Source organism: Scylla paramamosain, chromosome 28 (assembly GCF_035594125.1).
Source record: "Scylla paramamosain isolate STU-SP2022 chromosome 28, ASM3559412v1, whole genome shotgun sequence".
Taxonomy (NCBI): Eukaryota; Metazoa; Arthropoda; class Malacostraca; order Decapoda; family Portunidae; genus Scylla; species Scylla paramamosain.
Genome location: NC_087178.1, coordinates 2,161,283 through 2,175,313, shown reverse-complemented (window position 1 = coordinate 2,175,313; position 14,031 = coordinate 2,161,283). Strand labels below are relative to the sequence as shown.

At 44.6% G+C, this 14,031-nt stretch overlaps 1 protein-coding gene across 18 annotated transcripts in view; it reads left to right on the top strand.

The window, feature by feature from the left end:
• LOC135114692 (heterogeneous nuclear ribonucleoprotein C-like) overlaps nucleotides 1–14,031 on the top strand; it is a 337,990-nt gene that overhangs the window by 68,603 nt on the left and 255,356 nt on the right. For 4 of the 18 annotated variants that reach the window (XM_064030595.1, XM_064030598.1, XM_064030594.1 and 1 more), the window contains exon 2: nucleotides 629–929. The exons of the other annotated variants lie outside the window; for them this stretch is intronic. The gene's annotated coding sequence lies outside the window, so the exon portion shown is untranslated. The remainder of the gene's footprint in view (nucleotides 1–628; nucleotides 930–14,031) is intronic. 18 annotated transcript variants of the gene reach the window in all.

The window sequence follows — 14,031 nt, the reverse complement described above, 5'->3', positions numbered from 1 at the left end:
GTCACGGGGGCATTAAACAGTCACAAACAGTCAGGCAACAGTTTAGAGAAAGTTGGCCGGCGCGCAAACCCCACCACCTGCCGGCCGCCACTCACCCGGGACCAGGGAGAAAGAGAGAGGGAGAGAGAGAGTGAGAGCGAAAAAGAGGCGAGGACGAAAAATATTAACGCGGGAGGTTCTAATGCGTTTTAATGTGTTAACTGGCGGCCGCGTCTCGTTATAGTGTTAATGGCAACGCTAACTGGCGCAGCTATGGCGAGACACGCGCCTTTTTTTTTTTTTTTTTTTTTTACCTATATGATGCTTAATTAATTCTGTTTCAGGTGAGTCGCAGGCAACATGGGCGACGGCGCGTGTATGGTCATGTAGGAATTATTTTTTCAGCAAATAGTCAGCGATTACCACTAGTTTTTATCGCTATGTCTTGCTCGCTTTTCAATGGGATGAATTTTAAAATGCATTTATTTTAGTATCATGCATTTTTTAATGGAGTTGAACATTTAACAGCAGATTTTAAAGCCAATCCATTTTCCGGATGAACTAGTGACATTTTCTTGTTGAATATTTTTACTCTAGCAATTTTTCCAGAGTATTTTTTTAGACAATTGGTGTTTTTTCCCTTTTTCAGATTAGGTGACGAACTCAAATCTGGAATTCCAGAAGACGGTGCCTCTGGACACGAATCCGCAAATCATTGTCTCGTTCTCTAAGGCGAAAGTCGTTGTATCGAGTCAGTCATTCGCGGGCTGACTCTCTTTGGCTGGGTTGATGAGTGGCTGGTAAATGCGAGATGAGTAAGGTGGGCAACCAGACCAATTCTCAGGATCCGCAAGCCATCAACTCCAGGACCTTCGTCGGCAACCTCAATACCTTCCAGTGCACCAAGACCGATGTAGAGCGTATGTTCCAGCGCTACGGTCGCATTGCAGGTGAGTACCCGGGGAGGGAGCCAGGTGTGACGGCGCCCTGCTCATGGCTGGGTGCAGGCTTGGTAATGTGATGCCGGGCAGGTGTAGCGCCGCGGGGATGTGATGCTGTGGAGCAGGTGTGTTGAGCTGTGTTCTGGTGACGTGGTGCTGTGGTGCAGATGTGAGTGGTGCTGCAGGGTACTTGTGATGCTGTGGTGCGTTGTGGTAGGTCTGGTACTGAGGTGATGCGAGACAAATGTTGTACTGTGGTGCGATGAGCGGGATGAGTGCAGTTCAATGGTGAGGTCCTCTGGGAGGCTGTGGCGCTGTGCTGTGTTGGTGTTGTCGTGTGAGTGTAGTGTCGCTGTGGTGTACAGGCAAGGGAGATTCGGTGCGGCGCCGCGGGACTGGTGTAGGAGAGGGTGCCAGTGTAAGTGTGGAGCGAGGAGTTTGGGGAAGTAATAGTGTTAGGACCGGAAACTCTTGGGAGTTAAGGTGTGATGCTGTGAAGTCTGGAATTCCATCAGGTGTGCTAGTGTGCCTCAGCCTCAGGTGTGGTGCTGTGGTGTACATGATGTGTGATGTGCAGTGTGACTTCCGGGGTGCCAGGAAATTTTGCTGGAAAAATCGTGCTTCCATACCTTGTCTGGCGCCCTTTTTTGCCGCGTCGGAGGAGTTGACGTCTTTTATATGACTGGAAAAGATCTGGAAACCTTATAACGTGTCTAGAAGTGGTTCAAAAGGATATGAATTGGATTGGAAAGGGATCCTGGAGCAAATTACATGATCTCGTCCTCAAATTTGTAAGGCAGGACGTGTAAGGCAAATTCACACTCATGCGCCTCCAACCTGCATTTTGTTAAAGAATCGGACGTCACAGGAGAGTAGCCGGGGCGGTAGGAATTCGCGGAGATGCCAAAGAGAAAGAAAATATAAGTTGTAGCGATAGCTCTGGAGGAAGTGGAAACGGATCCGAGTGATTTTATATGACTGGAATGCCCTTTAACGGGATGGAAAGTCACCGGATGATTTTGAAAGGGATGGAATTGGGGCTTCAGTAAAATTGGTTAGCCTGGCTGGCAATGGAAAGGGACTGATGGGCGGCAGCGATTCGGAGTCACTGGAAAGAAGCTGAAAGTTGCGTCTTGAGAATGGCGGACACACGAAAGGAAATGAAGAGTCAAATGGAACCCAGTAGAACCAAGAAGCAAATTTATGCAACGGAAAAGAGAGAGAGAGAGAGAGAGAGAGAGAGAGAGAGAGAGAGAGAGAGAGAGAGAGAGAGAGAGAGTATCCGTGAAAGAGCGGGAAGAAGAATGGATTGAAGGGACTTACTCGATCTAAGAGGACTAAAAGTATTCAAACAGCTCTCGAGGGGAACGCTAAGAGATCACCCTCACTCGCGATAGAACTGTAAGAGGAAGCAGAAAATTGCAATATTACAATCACACTAAAGGGAATTGATTTGCGCTACCTATAACAACTCCCTAAAGGATTCCATGAAGTTACACCAAAAGTTATGAGTTACCTGTAAAATCAACGGCGCTTCCGCACCTGGGAAAGAGGGTGACGTGGAGCTACCAGGTGTTCGTGTGTACTTAGCGGAGGGAGCAAGGTGAGAAGGAAGGAAGGAAGGCAGGAGCGAGGGAGGGCGTGCCAGGGAAAAAGTATTTGGCCAGCTTAGCGGAACCCTGCAAATTGTCTAACTTTTACGAAGGCAGGTGAGATCAAGGACGATTTCCCGGACTCCAAGGTAATTAGTGAAACAAGCAAAGGATGGGAGCGATTATCCCGCCCCGCAATTATGTTGATGGCGTATGAAAGAAATCGCGCGACGGGGCCTGACGGGGCGGTGGGCGGCGCGGAGGACACCCCTATCCTTCCTGTGGTGCGGGCGGAGGGCTGGGGTGGGATGCGTGTCTTAACCTGAGGGAGAGGCAAGCGAGAAGGCAGCTCGGGGTTACTGTTCAGCTTGATTGGATAGATTCTTGAAGCCTAATCTGACGTGAAGGCTAATTTTTTAATCAATGGTTAGATCAATAATAGATTGTTGTGTTCCTGCCACTCAAAACACGATGACGCTGAGGGGAGGAAAGGGTGCTGGTGTCACAGAGTTCGCGGTGGGTTGACGAGGTGTCTTTTTGTTTTGCCAAGAACTGTACATGTATATCAAAAGTGAAGAAAAAAAAGCAGGTCAGTTAAATGCACGGAAAAGATGGTGGTGTGTTGGAAAGGCGTGAGGGAAGGGAGGCGAGAGGGGTGACAAAGGGTGAGGGGTGGCGAGGGAGAGGAGGAGAGAGGAAGACAGGTGAGGGGAGGAGAGAGGGCGTGAGGCCGTCAAGGGAAGGTGATGAAGCACGAAGCTCTGAAAGAACTCTGAATCACTAGGAGTCGAGGTCTCGTCGGTCCCCAGGTGTTCCCAGGTGAGCGAGGCGATGGCGGAGTCGCGGAGATGAACCACCACCACCACCGAACCACGAGAATGAATCTGTATAGGGCGAGGAAAAACAGCAAATAAAGCTAAACCCCCCAAAAAAAAATGAATAAAAACATAAGTGAAGAATCGAAATACGAAATATGAGGACCAAAAAATCCCTCCTTGGGGCTTCCGAGGTTCAGTCCCCTGTGTTGCTTCGGGAGCTCGAAAAGCCACTCTGAAACTGTTCCATTTTGCTCAGGTTAAAAATGGCTGCGTTGTATCGTAAAGTATCGTAACTGCGAGCCTAGCGTTTCGGGACCGGAGGGGAGGGATGTTTCACTGTTGCAGGAATGTTCTCGTATTTCGATGTGGAGGGAGAAGGGAGGGACGGATGGAGAATCTTGTGTGTGTGTGTGGGGGGGGGGGGGCAGGGAAGCAAGGGAGGTGTTCGTGGAGGTATTGGTGGTGGTGATGGTGGTGGTGGTGGGGGTGAGAGATGAGATGTATAGAGGAAAGGTGAGAGAAAAAGGTATGTGCACGTGTTTTACCTCCTCCTCTTCCTCTTCCGCCTCCGATTTCTCCTTTTCCTCCTCTTCGTTTTCTTGGTCTTCCTGTTGTTGTCTTTTTCGTTTTTTTTTCCTTCTTCTTCTTCTTCGTCTTCTTCTTATTCTTTTTATTCTTCTTCTTATTATTATTATTATCATCATCTTTGTATTCTTGTTTAATTCCTCCTCTTTCTCCTCCTCCTCCTCCTCCTCCTCCTCCTCCTCCTCCTCCTCCTCCTCCTCCTCCTCCTCCTCCTCCTCCTCCTCCTCCTCCTCCTCCTCCTCCTAATCGTACCTTAAAATACGTGCGACTGACAGCCAGAATCTTAGTGTGTGTGTGTGTGTGTGTGTGTGTGTGTGTGTGTGTGTGTGTGTGTGTGTGGTTATGAGAGAGACGCTTTACTTCCTCGTATATAATAAAACTTTGTCCATAACTACGAGGAAGGTTGGAGCTCTCTCTCTCTCTCTCTCTCTCTCTCTCTCTCTCTCTCTCTCTCTCTCTCTCTCTCTCTCTCTCTCTCTCTCTCTCTCTCTCTCTCTCTCTCTCTGAGGTTATTAGCAAACAGCATATATTTGCATTTACTTAAAGGAAAAACATTCTCAGTTTGATGTTGCTAAAAAGTAATAATTATTAAAAAAAAAAAAAAACTCATCATCAACAACAACAACAGCAACAACAACAACAACAACGACACCATCATCATCATCATCAATATGCTTTTCCTCTTTTCTTTCCCCTGTTTTCATACGCTACAAAAAAAAAAAATCATGATATTGCTCTTCCTCCAAAAACAATAAAGAAAAACACACAGGAGAAGTAAAAACAAAACTGCAAAGCACATCAATCGATAAACACACGCAAACATTAATAACACGCAGAAATGTAGAAATACCATAGCAATGACACGTAGCTGAGAGAGAGAAAAAAATAAACCATTGAAAAATCTATAGATGTCTAACAATAAAAAATACGAAAGTTTAAGACAAAGAGCAAAGTGTTAAGGTTGATTTCTAAGAGGTTATAAAAGAGTGAAGGTCATAGTTTAATCTGAAATAGTTAAGGGTTAAGATGAATTCCAAGGGCTAAAAGGGAGAGAGAAAATCGTGGTATAGTTTAGGGAAAGATTGCAGAAGGAAAAGGTCTTGAGAGAAATTGGCCAAGGGAGAGGGGGAGGGAGATGAAGGAAAAGTTAGGGAGAGACTGGTGAAGAAAGGAAAATGAAGGGAAAAATTGATAGAGGAATAAATAGGAAGGGAAAACAAGGAAGACGGGGACTTGAAGGGAAGGAGTGAGGGAATAAACTTGGGAAGAGACTGGGAAAGGAATGGAAAAGAAGGAAAAGGAACGAGAGAGAGATTTAAGGGAAGAAAGTTGTTTAGCTCAAAAAGATGGAACAGGGGAGGAGGAAGAGGGAAGTAGAAATAAAGGAGAGATTGGGAAACGAAAGAAAAGGGAAGGAAAGAAAAAAAAAGCATGTGAGAGGAAGAAACTGGAAAAAAAATAGGTGGAGACAGGTGAGAGGAAGGCAGTTAAGGTGAGGGGAAAGAGCAAGAAGAGGAGAAGGTTAGGGAGAGGTAGGAAAAGGAAAGGAAGGAGGGAAAAAGAGGCATGTGAGACGAAGAAATAGGAAAAGAAAAATAGAGGAGGGGAGGTGAGAAGGCAGTTTAGGTGAAGGGATGGTGGTGGGAGGGAGGGAGGGAAGGAGAGAAGCTTCACGTGCTGGAAAAGTTAGTTTGGGAAAGGATTTGTGTGATCCAATAAATTCGATCATGGAAAAAAAAAAGATATTGAAAATGTGAACTGAATGAAAAGTAAAAAAAAAAAAAATTGAGTAAAAAATGCAACAACAAAGGGTTAGAAAAAAAAATGTAAAAGTCGTGTCATTTTAATCACATGGAATTACGTAGTTGGTTCCGGGAATGATAATTATTACTGATATTTAATAATAATGATAATAATAATACATATATCATTTTACATTGCTGTTTTGTTGACTGTCATTGTCTGGCAAACTTATATACTGTAATCGTCCATCTCTCTCTCTCTCTCTCTCTCTCTCTCTCTCTCTCTCTCTCTCTCTCTCTCTCTCTCTCTCTCTCTCTCTCTCTCTCTCTCTCTCTCTCTCTCTCTCTCTCTCTCTCTCTCTCTCTCTCTCTCTCTCTCTCTCACGCCACATGGTATACAGCGTGACGACCTAAAGTTTCTGTTTTGCTTCAACTTTTACTGCATGAAGTGTAAAAATCTTCAGCCTTCCTCATTTCTCCGCTCGATTTTAAAGTGACCGCGATTTTTATTTAGTTGCAACGCCTCTGCGGTCACTCAGGCGAACTAATATCAGGCGACAGTACACTGGAAATAGATATAAAGGTCTGAATGTTTGTACGATTGGAGGATTTCTTTAATGGAGGTGAAGCACACGACAGACCCTGAAAGTTTCGCTCAAGTCAGGAAAAAGGAGAAAGCTTCCGACGTGATGTGTTGTAAGATCCACGAGCACTAAAAATGGCCTTCTAAAGTTAGCCCCCACCCAAGAGAGAGAGAGAGAGAGAGAGAGAGAGAGAGAGAGAGAGATTTAAGTGTATAAGAGGACATAATCTTCACCTGGGATGGTGGAAAAAAAAGAAGTTATATTTGAAGTGGAAATGTAATGCGTCTATTATTTACTTGCTTAGAGAGAGAGAGAGAGAGAGAGAGAGAGAGAGAGAGAGAGAGAGAGAGAGAGATTTAAGTGCATAAAGTACATTGTTCTCGACTGGAACTATGAAAAAAATTAGTAATATTTGAAGCAAAAATATAATACGTTTAATTAGTTACTTATTCACTTACAAAGGAGAGAGAGAGAGAGAGAGAGAGAGAGAGAGAGAGAGAGAGAGAGAGAGAGAGAGAGAGAGAGAGAGAGAGAGAGAGAGAGAGAGAGGGAGAGAAGACTAATAAAACTTAATAATTATCTTACGCTTATTTTTCGGCGCGCTGGTGCTTGACTGCCGCCTTCGCTCTCCCTGACACTGACCTGGGCTGCGGCTGACACACATTCATCCCCCCCACGTCAAGACAGACGGCGTGCGGGGCCTCCACATCCACCACGAGGGAGAAGGCAATCGCTCACACCCGCTGGAGGAGAAAGTGAAGCAAGAAACACACGTAAGAAGCGACGCGCGGCTGTTGTTCGCGGGCCGTGTGTTAGAAGAAGCCGGAGACGAAGACAGATCCAATATTTCGCACGAGCCGCCGCCGCTGTTCGCTGATTGGTCGAGGTTCAGTCAGTCCAAACAAACGATATATTTTACGAGTTCGTCATTTTTTGCAGACGCGAAGAAACGGCCCAGGAAATTCGGCAGTCACTTAAAAATAATGATAATGCGTTAAGTGTGTTTTTTCATCCTCTCGTTTTCTTTTTCTCCTTATCGCCCGCTCGCTTTCCCTCTTACGGGGCTTGGGAGTTAGTGAAAGGCGGCGCGTGAGTTCCGTAGAGTGTGGAGATTCTAACCTTGAAATTCCTTAAGTATTATAATACATTAACTTTTTCGATGTGTTTGAAAGGGTTTTTTTTTGTAATTTATTATTTTACGTCACGAGCCGTTATCAGTTTCGTTCATTGTAATTTTTGTTTTATTGAGTCTTGATTCATATTTTGCCTCCACTGAATACTGAGTCTGCCTGGTGGCTCGGGGTTTCTTTGTCATCTCTGTCTTTTGGTCCCTCCGCCAATTTGTTATTTTTTTCTTGTTCTTGTTATTTTTCATATCATTATTTTTGTTATCTTGTGTCTTTCTAGTGTTTCTCTTTCCTTGTATTTCTCTCCCTTATTTCTCCTGACTCTTCTTCTTCCTTTATTATTATTATTATTATTATTATTATTATTATTATTATTATTATTATCATTATTACCATCATCATAATACTGATTTTATACTTCAATTATCTCATACACGATGCGTTCATATCTATTCCGTATCTTTTCGTATTTTCCTATCTTTTAAATCCCTTTCCTCCCGCATTTCCCAGAGTACAATGCCCGTCATCCCGCCGCCGCCATTTTTACCCTACCAACATTTACAATTCCTATGTACACTATTTATCATCACTATTACTTTCATCCAGCACCTCTTTTTATTTTTCATTCCACTATTTATCATGACGCTTTTTCTTCGCTTTTCCTTTTTCCTTTTTTTCTTTTTTGTCCTTTGCTTTTTTTCCATCTGTTTTCATTTTCCTGATAGATTACGCGTATCTTTTTATATCTTTCTGTGAGATCATTAACCGCGTGATGGATGGTGGGGTGACGTAAGAGGAGGGAAGAGGGAGGGAGGGAGGGAAAGAAGGGAGAGGAGGGAGGGAGGGAGAAAAGAAAGAGAGAGAGAGAGAGGAAAAAAAAAGAGATGAAGAGGAGGAAAGCATGAGGAAAGTAAAGAGAATTGTGAAATTGTGAAAAGAAAAGTAGACATCTCTCTCTCTCTCTCTAACCCCCAACCCCTCTTTCCCTCTCACTCTCACTTTCTGTGTGTGTGTGTGTGTGTGTGTGTGTGTGTGTGTGTGTGTGAAGCTACAGGTCACTTTTAAGGGTCACCTGGACTAAGCTGGGAGGTCAACAGGTGGGGTTTACTCAGCGTGAGGGAGTGGGAGAGAGGGAGGGAGAGGAGAGGAGGGAGAGTTATTGCTTATTGTTTACCTCCATCTCTCCTCTGTCAGCCTCAGACCGCGAGGATACAGCGGCGGAGGAGCTTAAGTTTATATTCGTTTCTGTCTTCACCTGATTGTTTTCCCTGCCTGGCTTGAGTCTCAGCCCCGCCGCGGTCACTCTTTCCTTTGTGTCTGAACCGCTTTTCCTGTTTCCATTCTGTCTGTTTGGTTTTTTAACTGCCGCGTATTTTGGTTCTTACTTCACGTGTAATAATGGCGTGCCTCTGTGTTTTTGATGTTTTTTCTTCGTATTTAGTAAGTGTCGTGCGTTAGTAGTGAATCCGAGTTCGCGTTGCTACATTCGCGAACAAACGGTCATCTTTTCTTCTTGTTAACTGAGATGAACACTTTTCACAAATTTCATATTAAAAGCAGAAAAGATACGACGAATTTTACACCACTCACACGTAAACAGAACAAAGGTGACTGTACTGATAAATGCGTCACTTGATGCTGAAATTAAGCAAAAAACGCAGAATTCACGGAAAAATACCCCTTGATCATGAGGGTGACGATGTATTTCCGTCCTCCTCACATCACTCTTTCCACCACAACCTCTTTCCCTTACCAATAGCTGCTGCTCCTAATGCTTTCCGTTGTGCGTTCCCTGACACACACACCATTAGTCTGTTTCGTCCGCCAGCCTCATCCCTGCTGCCTGATCTCTTCACGGGGACATGAGCTGAAGGTATTGGGGAAAGAATAAAGAAAGAACGCGAAAGTCGTGGTTACATGTGGCAGCTGGGAGGTGAGTGGCCGGCGAGGGAGTGCAAGTTGCATGACGGGCGTTTGGAGGCGAGGTGTAAATCGTGGAGGGGAGGGACGCAGTGGAAGCAAGCGGAAGGAAGTGGAAGGAGAAAGGCTGTGGTCAGGTGGTCAGGTAGTCTGATCCTTTGTGGTTGTCTTAATCCGTGTTTGTTTTGGATTATGGTTTCCTAGGTTTGTGCAATTGACTTATGGGAAAAACACGACTCTGGCTAAGCTGTCTGAGGCCACGAGCATAGCGGGAGGACATAAGAAAACTAAGTATTTCGTCATAAACGTGAGCCAACTCGTAAAAAGAAAGTCATAAGGGAAAAAAATACAAAGTTGATAAAACACGACACGCCTCAAGGAAGGAACGCTCCACACAACACACGACACAGCGCAATGCAACGCTCGCTGAGGGCCGCGCACTGACCTTTGTCTTGCACGTGACTTAGGTGCTGCTGAATGAGAGAGAGAGAGAGAGAGAGAGAGAGAGAGAGAGAGAGAGAGAGAGAGAGAGAGAGAGAGAGAGAGAGAGAAAGGAAGGGAGGAGGGACGGGAGGGAAGATTAGAATAATAAAGTTTTCTGCACAACAGAGAGAGAGAGAGAGAGAGAGAGAGAGAGCGAGCTTCAATGCGCATGTTCGTACCAATCATTTGCTTCATTTACCGTGATGAGCACAAAGGCTTCATGTAGTAAAAAAAAATGTAAAATAATCTATTATTAAAAAGGTAGATAGAGACAGTAAAGGCAAATGAAATATTCAATTACGATTCATCGATTGGAAATTAAAAAAACGTGGAACAGTATCGTAACTTGAGAGAGAGAGAGAGAGAGAGAGAGAGAGAGAGAGAGAGAGAGAGAGAGAGAGAGAGAGAGAGAGAGGTAGCCAAAAAGAAAAAGAAAAGACAGTGAATGTTGGCAAGGAAGATGAAGAGGATGAAAAGGGAGGAGGAGGAGAAGGAAGAAGTACAGAGAAGGGGAGAGGAAGAGGAAGAGGAGGGGAGAGGGAAGAACGGGAAGGAATGGGAGAGACTCGGAAGCAATATTGCCACATTTTTCTAATCTATTCAAGTTGTGTGTTCTCCATGTACTTTTTTTTCCGCCCTTTAAATATTTTCCCCTCAGATATTTCCCCTCGCTCTCACTGAGGGGTAATATTTGTGGCATTTTGCGAGACTAGAGAGAAAATTCCCGTTTTGTGGACCCATTTTCCTCCCTCCTCCTCCTCCTCCTCCTCCTTTCTCTCTGGTCTTCGCTTCTCCTCTCCCTTCTTTCGCCCTAATATTCTTACCCTCCTTCCCTTCCCTCCCACTCTCCTTCTTCTCTTATCCGTGCAACCGGACGCACGCTCCTAAACGTATCCGGGAGAGGAGGAGCAGGAGGAGAGAGGAGAGAGAAGTGGAGAGAAGGTAAAATTTCAGCAAGGGGGGAGAGGGGGAAGTGTGTATCATCGTCATCATGAGGGAGTGATAGTACCATTATATGAGAGAGAGAGAGAGAGAGAGAGAGAGAGAGAGAGAGAGAGAGAGAGAGAGAGAGAGAGAGAGAATCATCCAGTCCTTGTACGTACATAGAATCCTCGTCTTTTCGATCTCGTCTCCTCGTTCTCGTCCTTCATTCTTGCCTTAACTATTGCTACCCTCCCTCTCATGGCCGTCCTTGTCCTTGGAAACGCTAAGCATTCATTTCTCCCTTTTTTTACGTCTCAATGCGCCTATTTTTTACACCTAATGGTTTCATGCAACACCTAATGACCCTTTTGGAGTATTACACAACTGCCCCAAGAAAAGGAAAGGTGAGGGAGGGGAGGCGGGGGGAGCAGAGGAGGGGGGAAAGCACAGGTAAGGTCTAAATTTGAAAAGTAGGACTCATTGTTTAAGGGTAAGAAAAATGTTGAGAGGAGGAGGAGGAGGAGGAGGAGGAGGAGGAGGAGGAGGAAAGGGAAGTGTTGGTGAATCTCTTGCCAGTGTTCCGGGAGGGTGTGACGAGGAGGGGGGGGACATGAAGAGAGGAGGAAGAAGGAGAGTAGGAAAAGGAGGAGGAGGAGGAGGAGGAGAGAAAGGCTGTTTACTAGAGTGTGTGAGGAGGTTGTGCCGTCTTGATGGAGGAGGGAAAGAGGAGGTAACGAGGGAAGGAAGAGAGAGAGAGAGAGAGAGAGAGAGAGAGAGAGAGAGAGAGAGAGAGAGAGAGAGAGAGAGAGAGAGAGAGAGAGAGAGAGAGAGAGAGAGAGATAAAAGTGGAAAGAGGAATGGTGAAGATGAGTGGAAAATTAGAAGGAGGAAAACAAGAGTGTGATATGTAAAGCAGAAAGAACATGACAAAGAGACAATTACATATAAGACATTCCACACCATAACTCACTTAAATAAAGACAATTACAATACTAGTAACGAAATGAACGAATAAATATAAGATCAAAAAAGACTAAAAAAAAATGCTAATGTAATGAGCAAAAAAAAAAAAAAAAAAACGCGAGACATGTACTTAATTAGGAGACAGTAAAAGTATGTAGACAAATGAATGAAGAAGAGGATCCTAGAGACAGGTGAGTAGACAGTACAAGATAACCTGTTAGGGAAGTAAATTACCTGAAAGCAATTAAGGAACTAGGTGGACTTTAAAAATTGTGAAGGAGAACAGGGAAGAAAAAAACAGAAGTGTATGAGAGAGAGAGAGAGAGAGAGAGAGAGAGAGAGAGAGAGAGAGAGAGAGAGAGAGAGAGAGAGAGAGAGAGCAGTGGAAACTATAATAAAACAGAATGGATAGGTGTCATGGTGTAAATGAGACTAAAGAAGATTGATGAAAGGAATAACTGGCGAGATATGAAACAGAAGAGGAAAAAAACAACACAAAGAAAGCAATGTGAAATAAGAAAGGAGAAAATGGAGGGAAGGGGAGAGGGAGGGAGAGATGAAGTACGAAGCGTGGTCGGGAGAGAGAGAGGGAGAGGGAGGGAGAGCACTTCCTCCTCAGTGTGAGAGGCTGAAGACAATGCCACGGAAATTTTAAGACTGCATTTCTTCATCAACGGGATGGAGGGCGAAGAGGAGGAATCGGGGAGGAAAAACTGGGAAAGCAAATGGATGTTCAACAATGAGAGAGAGAGAGAGAGAGAGAGAGAGAGAGAGAGAGAGAGAGAGAGAGAGAGAGAGAGAGAGAGAGAGAGAGGAGACGAGCAGGGATAAAAATTAATCCATAAAAGGAAAAACAAAAGATTCACGTACATATAAATCAAACAACAAAGACAGAAAAAATAAACCAAACAAGAAAAAAAGGAAGAAAAAAGTAATCTAAGCCATAAAAAAAAAGGAAAAAAAGACACACACACATACTCACACACACACGCACATAGGCTCTAGAGAAAAAAATAAATGAATGAATAAATAATAACAAAACCCCAGAGACAGACACGGAGGGCGGGACAAAAGCAGGGAAGCTCTAGGATATTATATAAAGGTTTGCCAAGGTCGTGTGTCTGATGCGCCTCGCTGTAATCACGCCCATTAAACAATATAATCCGACTTCAGTGTAAATCTGACTTGCATAATGTCATTTGAAAGGATAATAAGAACATTTTGTGTGTGTCTGTATGTGTGCGTGTGCAGAGCGGAAAACACACACACACACACACACACACACACACACACACACACACACACACACACACACACACACAAACCAGTGCACAACGTAGCATCTCAAATCGTGCGTTACAAAGTCTCTCTTCTCTCCCTGTCCCTCCCTCCCTCCCTCCCTCCCTCCCTCCCTCCCTCCCTTCCCCCATTTCTCGCTTTCTCTCTCCCTTTAGAGATATTAGGCGGGGTCCCTCACCTGGCCCTCCCGTAATGAGTCTCCACACCTGTCCCACGGAGGTAATGGCGCGCTCGCAGACCACCTGGCCGCCACGCACGTCCGCCTCACACCACAACACGCCGGAAACTTGCTTCTTCTTACTCTTTGCTTCTCTCCTTCCGTGTCTCTCTGGCTGCCACTTTGCCGAGTTTCCTTAGATCCGCTTAGTTTCTCTCTTATGTTTTATGATTATGTTTATTGTAGGATTTTCTTAACTGTATGGTTTTCTTTGTAGTTAATTAGTTGTTAGTGTGAAGTAATCTGCGTTTCGACGATATGAGCTCTTTCATGTGAGATTAGTGCTTGCGTAAGAGTACAGTAATCAGTGTTTGCATAAGAGTACGGTGATTAGTGCTTGCGTAAGAGTACGGTGATCAGTGTTTGCGTAAGAGTACGGTGATCAGTGTTTGCGTAAGAGTACGGTGATCAGTGTTTGCATAAGAGTACGGTGATCAGTGTTTGCATAAGAGTACGGTGATTAGTGTTTGCGTAAGAGTACGGTGATTAGTGTTTGCGTAAGAGTACGGTGATTAATGTTTGCGTAAGAGTACGGTGATTTCCTCTCTTATATCATCTATTTTCATCGCTCATAACTTCCTCTGTATATTGATCATTTTAAGTCCAAATAAGTTCCTTCTGCGCGTTTTCTCACCTGGCCAAGCACCGCCATTCAGGAACACAGCAGTACAGACAAATTCGCTAGTCATTTAACCTGCCGCACTTCACAATGTTTGGCGTTCTGCTTCTTGCGTGGTATCGTCTGCTGCCTCTGTACCGGTGTGTCACTTCGTAGGTCTTGTAAGGAGACTGGCAGAGATTTGTGAAGGTGAGCACAAGTGAACGTTAAGTACAAAAGAAACTAGGAATATATTGTA